Raw genomic sequence first — 7,315 nt, forward strand, 5'->3', positions numbered from 1 at the left:
TTTGTTTTTCTTTGAAGCTATGAAAAGACTAAGTGGAACATCGGTTTCTTCATTATTTCCCCCCTCTGCAGTTGTTCCACCCTCTGCTCGTGATCTCGATGTATCCCTAGTCCTATACTAAGGACGAGGACACTGAAGCGAAGGGGGGTCCTCTGCAATAACAAAGAAATGGGTTAAATTCAAAAAAAAAATTATTATTGTTACAAGTATTTCATTAAATTAGAGAACATAATTGTTGCGCTCTTTACCTGATGGGGCCACATCATTTTGTCTAGCCTCAACCTCAACATGCTGAACACCCTCTAGATCATCTAGAGTTGAAATACTAAAGGTTACATTAATGCTGAACACCAATTGCAATTATATTTGTTTAAAGGAATAACAGTGGTCCTCTTTACCTGATTGGGGAACATCACGTTCCTGATGTTGTGTACCCAGATCATGCTCCACTTGGTCACCACCGACTACATGCTCTAAAATATTAACAAAAAAGGTTACATTAATTACTACTATAATTACAAAGTAAGATGTTTAATTGTATTAATAACTACATAAATAAATTTGAATAGCAAATGAATACCTCCACTACTGGGATGCACATCTGGACCTTCATGTGCAGGTGGTGTTTCACGATTAGCAGGCTACATTCCAATGTCATGCACATTGTTATCATTGCTTGCTTATTTAAAACAAATATAGACACTTTATGTTGGAACTCAACATCAATTAGATTATTGGTAAAGCATTCAATTTGAAACAATTTCCATTTAGCATATTTACGTGTGTGATGGATGCACCAGAATATTGTGTATGCCCACTCAATTCTCGTAGCTGATCAGCCACGGCTGTATAGCCTTGCTGTTAGGCAATTCTCTTGTCATCTTCTGTGGGCACTCTATTGAATTCAGAGCCCTACATTTTTGCTTGGTATCGTGAATTTTGCTTGCATTGTTTGATAAAAAAAAATCGTTTGCAATTTATAGATATTTTGATGCAATATTTCATTTACACGAGATACTTACAATTCGTGCAGCAAGTTTCATATAACAACTAGAGCCGAGTTTGTGTTGCCCGTGCTTTTCTTGTCTTGCCTTGGTTGCCTTTGACGTGTCACTCAGTCTATGAAAAGTTTGAAATATGTTAGATTATATAAATATAAAGAGTAATTAATTAGTACATAATTACATTCTTAATAGTATCTCGTACCTTCTTTTGGCGTCTGGTGGTGTATTTCCTTTTTTCCTTTAAATTCTCTCCTTGGCATCCAAAATTGGGTCCTTCCACTCCCTCTCTGGAATCATGGGGGGACGCTAGTACTTTAGGTTATTCTCTAAATGGGTCATGTATTGGTCCCTCACATACTTTAGATATGTGCCAGCTTTTTCAAGGAGCTTGGTTTTGTCAAAGGTGTCATTTCCAAACCACTCAACCATATGGTTTGTCAATTCATCTTTTAACCTTTTTTCTTGGTCATTCCACCTTTTAAAGCAAAAACAAACCTGTCAAATTCAAAAATGAATTGAAGCTACATTTATTATAGTTCAAGAAATGGATCAAAGGAAAACTATTCTAACAATGATATGAAATCAAAATAGTGGATTAGGGTTAGTTCACATATGACATACCACCTTTTACATATGGTGGGCCCAAATATCTACAATGCAATGTCGCTAAGATGTTTATAAAAAATATCATTTCCTGCAAAAAATTATGGGATCATTAGTCCAAAACGAGTGATCAAAAAGTAAATTACAATTAGACTATATATAATAATAATTTTAAAGTACTTGGAACCTTTTGTATCTTTAAGGGAATCATTTCTTCGTCGCTCACCACCAATGTGGCCTGCAACGTTCCCGTACTAGCAATACGAGAATATCCAGGAAATGATGGTATGTTATCAGCAGCAGTCGCCTCTGGCGCATCCTCATGTCCATCTCCTAGTGCAGAAAATAAATCCACTATTAAATGCCCCAAGAAAGAACGCTTGAAGGGAAATAAACACATAACAGATGATAGAGCAAAAGAGGGATCTACCAACAATGGGCGGGCCAATATGACATGCAGTAGAGGATGTTTGCATGCTACGTGTTGCCGATATTGCAGTCGACAATACAGGTGGGGCTAACCTCTGATGAGGCACCGACAGCATTTGCACAGGAACATTGGCAGCAATTGAAGAATAATACATTAAGTATATCAAACATTAAATATATGAAAAGTGCAAGAATTGTAAACAAGGATGAACGTTTATTATAAACATTGACAATATCAAGTATGATGTATTTTGGGTACTCAAAGTGATAAGCCAAGAAAATCGTCGTCACTTGAAGTACCTGCAACACCCTGATCATGGCCACCAGATTCATGAGGGCACATAAATTGTTGTAAAAACAACACGTATATATTTTAGTTAATGACATAAAAGAGAATAAAATATAAACCATTATTGAACTTTTGTTATAATTAAAGCTTTCATTACTGCTTACTTGCAAGTTTTTTGTTGTTTGAATCAATACTTGCACCCTCTCTCGTATCTCATCAGTCTGAGGATACACGGATGCCAAAGCAACAATCTCTCTACTAATTTTTCTAAGAGGCTTTTTTTATCAATTCCATAGGGTGTTGGAATTTCTAGGGTCATCATCGCTTAATCTTGTTGAGTCCACATCCCTAGAGAGGTGTTCAAGTACTGCAGCTCCCTTTCCCTTTCCCTGAACATCCATCTGTTTCAAGAATATCATTAACAATTATAAAATTAGTCTAAAACACTCAAAAAGAGAACATAATAATGTAATAGTTTGCTTCTATCTAATTTGTACAATTACAATGAGGTTTACCTGCTCAGTAGAAGTGTCGGGGCTTACATCCCTATCTGTGCTATGTGGTGGATCCATGTCGCCCTGTGACAAAGAAAAAATATAAAAACGTTAGCGAAATTAAACCAATAGACTTAGCAAAAACACTTCATAATAAAATGGTATATTGGAGTCATTAATTGGAGGTTGGTTAATTTAAATGGTATATAGTACATACCACCCCCATGATATTAACTTTGTTTGTATCTGTATGATTCAAACTATAATCGATTAGAAGCTCTTCGCTTGCACTTATTGATTTTATTGCACATACGAATACATGATTTCCCTCGCACGCCTCAAATATGCAATTGGGTTGTTTATTAGTTGACCCAGGTCGTGTACTATTTATAAAACCTGCAATATTCTTTGTTGTTTTTGGCCTTCTATCAATGTATACAGCCACTCGTTTACTTTGATCATTATCTTTTTGTTGTATATAATTTGCTGACAGTGCATACCTACGCATATTTTTTTTATATCGAACAATCTGCATCCAATTATTGTAATTGTAACAAGGTCTGACAAATTCCATCAATTCAGCAACTTTGTTGTAACATACATTTATGTCGTCCATGGAAAATAGATCAAAACCATGTAATGACGAAGGTGCTATGTGATATATCCAATCGTTAACACAAAAATTAGTATTTTTGGAGGAAGTTCCTTGGGTACCCATTGTTTCTGTAGATGTTTGTACCTCAATGGCACCTCAATGTCGCCTTTGGTCTCATCATCATAAGAACATGACCCCCCTTGAGAAAGGAAAAATTTCATGCGTTTATTGAATTTTCTTCTAATTTTTTACCTCTAGTTGATCTCTCTATTGTAGACCTACTACATGTCTCACTTTCGTTTTCTATTCCTGCATTTCCCTCACTCGAGGAAGACACATCTGACAAATACCTATTTGGTGGTACCTACACTCCATCAAATGAGAGAGTTAGTTGGTAATTAGAGAGAAATTTCGCAAATGAGGGTAATGTTGATGAATAAGTCGGCCCTAAAGTTGATGTTGGGATTAAAATTTGAATAAGTCCAACTGGGGCCTCAAGTGTTGATAACTGTATTAGATTTTCTGCTAATGTCGAGGTTTGAAAAACCGAGGAAGTTTGTTTTCCAAGTAATTTAAAAAAAATAAATTATTTCTATAGGGTGTATTGACTAGTTATACTTGTCGATCCATGAGACTATGCAGGATCCTCGTCAAAGGGGTCCAGGTTCCTGCACATGTAGTTCAATTATCTTATGTTAGCTAAAAATTACATAGTACACAACATGAACAACATGAAATTTGTAGACAAAAAGAGTATTAAATAATAAAAAGATGTTATCAAAATCATTGTAAATTTTTTAATTCCTTACCTTTACTTTATGTAGACTATGCAGGATCCTCAACTAAATGGTTGACGATGTCTGTAGTTAACGACCTGTTCCCACCAACGGTGACAACATCACACAGGGACTATACATGAAATCAACACCATCAATTGAGCATCATAAGCATTACATTTGTAAGTTGATAAACAATAAATACATATGTATCATAAGCATCACATGATGTATCATCATATATGTAATTGAGCATCATAATGAGCATCACATATGTGTCATCATAAACATGTAATCCATCACATATGTATCATAAATCACCATCCATCACATAGGTAATAAACAATCCACATTCTATAAATAAACACAAAGTTCAAAAAATGTCACATGTATCATCATAAACATGTAATCCATCACATATGTATTTTAAATCAATATCCATCACATAGCTAATAAACAATCCAAATTCCATAAATAAACACAAAGTTTAAAAAATGTCACATAAATAGTCACTCTCCCTATCTCCATCTCCCTATTAAAAGGTGCATCATGAATTAATTATGTAATGGCATTAGAATTCAAAACATAATGAATTAATTATGTAACCATATAAGTCAAAAAAAAATTCTATCAAGAAATCAATATTAAATAGATAATATACTAATAACATACCTCATACATTTCATTCATCATTATGAACATCATGATCATCATCGCCGCCATCATCATCATCATCATCATCATCATCATCATCATCATCATCACCACCATCATCACCACCACCATCATCATCTTCGTCATCATCATCACCATCATCACCATCACCATCACAATCACAATCACAATCATCATCATCATCATCATCATCATCATCATCATCATCATCAGCTTCTTCTTCATCATCATCATCGAGAAACTGTCGATCGTGTTCATCATCTACTTCATCTTCTACTTCTTGGGTATATTCTTCTTCCATCACATTATACTTTATCAGCCTTCCTCTTGGATCATGTCTAACAAAAAATGACCAACCCGGTTTATGTGGAACCTCTGAGTAAAATACCTGCTCACATTGGCTTGGAAGAACATAGGGCTCATCCCTAACTGGTTCAAATGACCTTGTATTAACCATTGTAAAACCATTATCATGTTCAATAACAGTTCTATCAGGATCATTTTTATTCAATTGTAGCCTGTACCATTTGACGACAAACAAAACTAATTTGAAGGAATTAAAGTCGCACTCAAGTATATCATCCAAAATGCCATAGTATCGATTTTGAGACTCTTGAAGATGTATGTCATTTCTTGATGAAATATTTGTCACCTCAAAGACTACAATGGTGCCAAAATCACAACTTTTTTTCGTTTCATCCAACTTTTTGATGCGAAATTTATGACCATTGCAACACATAGCATTGTGGTGTTTGACCTGCGATATGTCAAACATGTAAAAATTATTGCATTGTGAGTTGATAAACATATGGGTGATTAATAAATTTTTACGTACCTGTTTATTTCTTAAACCATATGCTAAATCAATTTCCCTTTGTGTAACATTGGAATATCCATTACGATGAGCTTCTTTAAGCAATGAAGCCACATCTTCCCATGTTAATGTGCGACCAGAATGTTGACAATGTTCAATCCATACTGTCATCCAATCAAGATTGTTTGCAATATACAAATGTCATGCATCCCACTCTCGACCAACTGTACAAAAAATGAATAGACGTCTTACAACCAATTTATTTTGAAGATTAAGAATTAATTAATTACAATAACATCTTATAATTACCTCTCACTTTCCTCAATCTACCTTTCCCTGTCAAGTACTCCCCTTCAAATTTGTTAATGGGGTTGAGATCCCAAATGCGATCCACGTGGATCTTTGTTGCAAACTTAGGAAGATATTTAGAAATGTACACCATAGTCTGGTATACCATATATCCCTCCACCATAGAACCCTCAAGATGTGCTCCTTATCGAACCAAAGCCTTCAAAAATTTCAAGTGTCTCTCAACCATCCACATTAACCTAGTGTGTACAGGTCCACACAATTCAATCTCCTCAACTTGGTGTATGAGGTAGTGTTCTTGTGCATTGAAAAAAGCTGAAGGTAGACACTTTTGCATTTCACACATTAGATGAGGAATTTTTCTCTTCCAATATTTTATATCTTCTTTATGGATTTCTTTACATGACAACCCTCTACAAGATATTCAAGACGCAAAAAAAAAAATTACATAACAAGTAAAACAAATCGCAAATATAATATCTATACAACAAACTGAACAAATATCACTACTTACCTCATGTATTTTCCAAGATCATATATGACTTGCTTGACATTATTGTCGAAGTCGTCTGGGAGAGATAGAGGGAGAACGTACTGCAACAATTATAAAATTATCTTTTCATTTTTTTCTAACATAATACAATGAAAAGTACATGCGCAGTACTTAAATATATAGTAAAACCACAAGAACATGAATTACCTTAATGAAGGTATGCCAATCATGCATTTTCATCCCTGGCCCAAATTCACTTTTCTTTGATATGAGATTGTTTATGTTCGTAGCAAATCCTGTGGGAAATCAAATTTTTCGTGACTTCTTTTATAGCATTGCTTTGTTGGTCCGTTAATAACCAAGGAAGGTCACTTATATTAATCTGGTCTCCATGGCTCTTTGATTGAATGACATTTTTGATTGCATGATTGAAATCCTAAATGTCACTACAAATTTTGACATTTTTTTCTTTGTCACACCTTCCATCCAATATTTTCCATAATGTCTCTATTATATTCTTTCCAATATGCATAGTATCAAACAAATGCACAATTTGTAACTGCTCGTAGTAGGGCAACCTACTAAATTGTCGGGGATAACTTTTTAGCCCCTTAGGAAGGTGATCATTTATGCCTTCACAATCATCAATCACATCATCAGTAAACAAAACACAATAGAAAAGATGTTTTATGACATAAACCATTAGATGGAGTGGCATTACCTTGACGATTAATTCTATTATATTCCAACTTCCACGAGTGAGGTGTCAGTCTTCATGGCTTTGATGTATTCTCTTCTTTCCCATTGAAAAGATGTTTTTCAGTATTTTGATAC

The 7,315-nt window shown here is 34.7% G+C and overlaps 1 long non-coding RNA gene across 1 annotated transcript; it reads right to left on the reverse strand.

Annotated features, from left to right (window-relative positions):
* Positions 1 to 786: 786 nt before the first annotated feature.
* LOC131857284 (uncharacterized) lies at positions 787 to 1,493 on the reverse strand. The gene is made up of 3 exons (XR_009358644.1): positions 1,207 to 1,493; positions 1,023 to 1,119; positions 787 to 912 (listed from the first exon to the last, which is right to left on the reverse strand). It is a non-coding gene; the product is annotated as an uncharacterized LOC131857284 (long non-coding RNA).
* Between the last annotated feature and the right edge of the window lie 5,822 nt (positions 1,494 to 7,315).

This window comes from Cryptomeria japonica, chromosome 8 (genome assembly GCF_030272615.1).
Source record: "Cryptomeria japonica chromosome 8, Sugi_1.0, whole genome shotgun sequence".
In the NCBI taxonomy this organism is placed as follows: domain Eukaryota; kingdom Viridiplantae; phylum Streptophyta; class Pinopsida; order Cupressales; family Cupressaceae; genus Cryptomeria; species Cryptomeria japonica.